Source organism: Orycteropus afer, unplaced genomic scaffold (assembly GCF_000298275.1).
Source record: "Orycteropus afer afer isolate SDZICR_OR568_19922 unplaced genomic scaffold, OryAfe1.0 scaffold00265, whole genome shotgun sequence".
NCBI classification, from domain to species: Eukaryota; Metazoa; Chordata; class Mammalia; order Tubulidentata; family Orycteropodidae; genus Orycteropus; species Orycteropus afer.
In genome coordinates, this window is record NW_006921852.1 from 2,813,087 (window position 1) to 2,818,270 (window position 5,184).

Consider the following 5,184-nt stretch of genomic DNA (forward strand, 5'->3'; position numbering starts at 1 on the left):
TACAATAATGAATTAATATAATATTTGTCCTTCTGTGATTGACTTATTTCACTCAACATAAAGTCCTCCAAGTTCATCCATGCTATGCAGTATTCTGCAGAGTCTGCATTACTCTTTAATGTTGCATAGTATTCCATTGTGTGTATGTACCATAGTTTGGTTGTACATCTCTTTAGACTGAACACCTTCTCTTCCTTTAACTTTTCCCCATGTGACAAGGCTGAAAACTGCTTTCTAGAACTCATAGTCTGAGCTATATATGCTGCTAAGTCTATTCTAATTTGTGATAATCCTATATGTGCAGTGTAGAACTGCTCCATAGCATTTTCAAAGCTGTGACCTTTTGGAAGCAGATTGCTAGACCTGTCTTCTGAGGCACCTCTTGGTGGGTTCCAACTACCATCCTTTTAGCTAATAATTGAGTGCTTAACCATTTGTACTACCCATGAGTAATCAGTAGACAGGGGGAAAAGCAAGGTTGACAGATATATAAATTAACAATGAAAGTATGTGAATTACACACATGGGGAGGAAACAAAGATTGTAAACATGTAATGTGCATGTGTAGACGAGTTGCAGCTATGGAAATCTGCTACTCATCTTTTTCTTGGATCCATTCATCATAGGAAATCTTTTTGGTGGTTGTGGGAGCCTTTTGAAGGATGTGAATGAGTAAGCTTAGCTTAGTTGGGAAGAGGTACAGGGAGAAATATTCAGATATATGGCATAGCTTGGAAGGCTTGACTGTGGGAGTAAATTGAAAGGGTGTTCTATTCATGGGTACCTTAAAACCAGTTCCTGTCAAGTCAGCTCTAATTCATGACAGCCCCTTGTGTATCAGAGTAAAACTGTGCTCCATAAGGTTTTTAATGGCTTTTTTTTTTTTTTTTCTTTAAAGTAGATTGCCAGGCCTTTCTCTTGAGATATCTTAAGATGGACTTAAACCTCTGACCTTTGGTTTGGCAGTCAAGTGCTTAACTGTTTGCAACACATATGGATTCCATGGGTGTCTTAGCCAAGTAGAAATGGTGGTGGAGGGAGGTGAGCAAGCAGTTGGGAGTAGAATTCTATGCCCCTTTCTTTATGTACTTGTTAGAGCCATCTTATCCTGTTTCTTCATATAATTAGTTATTATCTGCTGTCTCTGAACCAGTAAGGTGAATGGAAATAGGGAGTAGGTTCTTTCCCTGATATTGGATAACAGATGTTGGGTGGTCAGGATCGCTTACAGCCCTTGTGAGACCATGGAGTCCTCCCATGTTGGTGCTAACAGTTAGTACATCCTCTGGAGTTCAGGGCATGTTATCTCCATAGCTGCTATGAGGGACTGCTTCCCAACTGGATGAGATAAGCTCTCTGTGTGAGCATGAATTAATACCTCAGTGATGGTGGGGGATGAAAGGATTTCAGTGCATGTGCAGTCAGCCTGCTGGAACTGTCTGAACGTGGCATGTGTGAAGTTCATCTATGCAGATGTTAGATGAAGGCACTAGGAATTCCTGCTTGTTAGGCATAGGAACAGATGATACCTATTGGGACGTGACAGGTGTTGCTTATGAGGTGATTTGCCTGGCAAGCCAGTACAGAGCATGGGGTGTCCTGTAGGCAGTCACCAGATGGGGCATTGTGAGTGCACTTCACTGGTTTCCAGGTGGTTGAAGTGAGGGTATATGGATCACTGCTCTCCAGAAGAGTGGCAAAGAACTTATACTGCCAGTTGATGGGGCTGGAAGGTAGAGCAAGAGAGAGAGATTATGCCACTAGCCAGTGGCTGGGCAGCTTGAGAGAATACACCACACATCTCAAAGAGGAATGGGGAGGTGGGGAAGGGCTGGTGAGATGGGGTTGTGCCTCTGGTTGCTATTTGACAGTGTGGCAGCATATCATCGATTGCTGAATGGGTAAGGGCATGAACGTTGCCAGGCACCATTGTGGTAGTGCAGGATCATGCACCTCTTGTTGTCAGTGCTTGAGCACACACTGCCACCTGATGGGGTGTTGGTGGGGCGTGCACCATGTGATCTGTGGGTGTATGCATCCTTGGCTGCCAGGTGAGCAGTGAGGCAATGGCCAGAGTGCATCCTGCTAACACTGGGGAAGCAGACGTGTGATGCACAAACTATGGGAGCACATGCCTCCAATCTCAGGAGTAGTGGGAAGGCAGCAGGTAGCAGTGCTTGTTAACAGTCACCAGGGCAGCAGGGATGGGAGCACATGATGCACAATCCACTGAAGTATGTGCTGCTGGTCACTGGGGGATCAGGGTGGTGGTGGGCATAAGGGCATGTCACCAATTGCCAGGGAAGTGAGCAGGAGATGTGAAACATGCATTCCACAGGGTGTGTGCTGCCAGATGCTGCGGGAGCAGAGTTTTGAGGGAAGTAGGGGTGGCATGCCAAGTATGCACACATACAGTAGTCTGTTTAGCGGTGAGGGAAAGTGTACTACAGGTAGCCAGGTGGGGAAGTGGGGAGAGACTGCTCCAGTCACCAACTGTGTGGGGGTGGGGTGCCACATCTCTGGTCACTGGGAGGTGATGAGGATGAAGGACCATACTCCTCTTTTTGCTGGTCCCAGGCATTGGTGCAGCTGGTGATCAGGGCCCTGCCCTGACTCAACGCAAGGCAGGCGGTTTGTCCAGAGCCACTACTCCATGGAACCTCTGCTCTGTGAGTGCTTTCAAACAAAACAGCCAGGGACTACTACAGGTGGGTAGTTGTACCACCATTTTCTGATTTCATCCCTGCTGTGTTGTCACTTAGGTCCCAGTAACTCTCACCCACCTGCCTACACTTTCTCTCCTTATATCTGTTCATGTTCTGTTCACCTTGCTTAATTCTAGATTTGTCTAGACTGTGTATCTGTCTACTATTAGGGATTCTGTGAAGTTGCTTTCCTGTGTTTCCTACTCAGTGTGGTAGTTAAGGTTATGTGTCAACTTGGCTGAGCAGCTGGATGTAGTTATTTCCCATGATGAAACTGCTAATCAGCTCCATGGTAGAATCTACTGGAGTAGCTGCCTTAGGGATGTGGTCTGCTTCCAGTATGTAATGAGAATCCTTGAGAAAGGTCTTGAAGTTTTTGGCATGATTGGACCCTGTATTTGGCCGAGCCTTCATCTCAATAGCCTGCCATGTTGTCTACCTGTCTTGGCACTATTAATGGACTTGAATTAGTGGGCTGCCATGTTGCTTGATAATTTGGGGGCTGTTTCATTTTACTTGTTGATCTTAGGTTTGTCAGCCAGCAGCCAGCAGCTGCCTGAATTAAGAGAAGCTTCCAGCTTCTGTGTGCTAGGAGCAAGACGCAGAGTTGAAGGCCAAGGTCAAGGAACCTTCACCCAGCCCCTAGAGCTGGCACTTTGTACTTGAACTTTTAGCCTCCTAAACTGTAAGAGAGGAGCTCTGGTAGCATAGTGCCTAAGGTGCTTGACTGCTAACCAGAAGGCTGGCGGTTCAAACCCACCAGCCACTCCTCGGAAGGAAGGTTGGGCAATCCTACTTCCGTAGTGATACTGCCTCGGAAACCCAAGGAGGGGTCGCTATGAGTCGGGGCCAACTCGACGGCAAATAACAACAACAACAACAAACTGTAAGAGAATAAACTCCTGTTTGTTTAAGGCATCCATTTGTGATATGTCTTTTAGAATGGCACAAAAGGACCAAAATACCCAGGAATATTGCTAGTTTTTTCTTAAGATGGCTATGCTGTGCCAGCCTGGCTGGCAGGGCACCTATGATCTATATGTCTCCTTGTTCACTATTTTCATCCAGTTTCTCTTTCTAGTAGGTGTTTTTTCTTTATCTTTTCTTTTTTTCTTTTCTTTTTTTTTTTACTACTCAGTCCCTTTGGGTAGCTGGGTATGACCAAACAGTGACTACAACTTTGCCCCTTGTCAGCTCTACTATACACCTGGGAATTCAGATCATGCACATAAACTTATAGAACCCTGTCTGCCAACCCTATACATGTTCTTGGGTACAGTCCCCACTTCATAGACATACCTACTAGTTCAGTAGGTGTTTTTTCTAATTCTTCATCCTTCCATTTGCTGCTTAGTATGCCAAGATTGCCATCAGTATCTGTTTTATTTGTTTTCTCATGTGTTTGCTGTAGGGGGATGGCATGGTATGTGTGACTAAGCTGCTGTTGTGCTTTGCCTCCCCAGTCACTACCTTTAATGTAAACCTTTTTAAAACACGCAGTAATGTGGCTTAGGTAAACCCAGGAAATAAAGCATTAGAATTAGGAATTTAATTCATTTAATGATTTTATTGAAACAACAGGTAGAATTGTTTTTTTCTTTTGACACTAGTATTTGGCTTTTGCTCTAATTGGTTTCTGTGTTAATTAAAGAGAATAATTAATTATCACATTTTAAAGAACAACTCATTATATTCTTTGAGAATATGATTCTGTAAAGTACACAAGCCACTTTACCAAGGGAAAAGAATCTTTAGTTACTCTCAGTCAACTACTGCCCATGTTCATTAATAAGGAGGCAAAAGCATTTTTTTCTGTTACTGCTGCTATCTTCCTGACATATCCAAGAAAGCTTGATGAGTACAGCACATAAAGCTTGTTTCTGTAGTGACAGGAGTGGTGCTTCACTTCTGCCTAAGAAACCTTTCTAGGCAAGGCTTCAATTCCACAAAAATGAGTTGAGACAATGTCACAGCTTATTCAAAACATAACTCTCAATCCTTGCTTCATTTCACTGAATTTCTGAAAGAAACACCAAACTGCTTGTTGCTTCTAGTCATCTCCTCAATTCATTCAACAATTTAGGTATTATTTTTTTATGGAACACTAGATTTCTTAGGGACCAAGATAGAGGGATTTGAAATAAGGGTCTTTCATGCTTGAGAAAGAGTTCTTTTGTGCTTTTCCTAACCATAAACATACAACTCATATTCATTAACAGTGTTTTAGTTTCCTATGCACAAAGAGTGGATTTTCCACAGTTGATGAAAACAGCAAAGAAGAATGTGAATTTTTGCTTTGCTTATAATTAACCTGCTTGAGTGACCAAGAGCATCTTAGAAATACACACTGTAAATTTAGGAATGTGATAAAACCTTCAGGCTGTTTGAGTCTTGGAAAGGAAGATGTGTTTTGTTTTGTTTGGTAGACAATATTATATCTGACAGATAGTTGTTGTTGTTGTTATGTGCCATCGAGTCG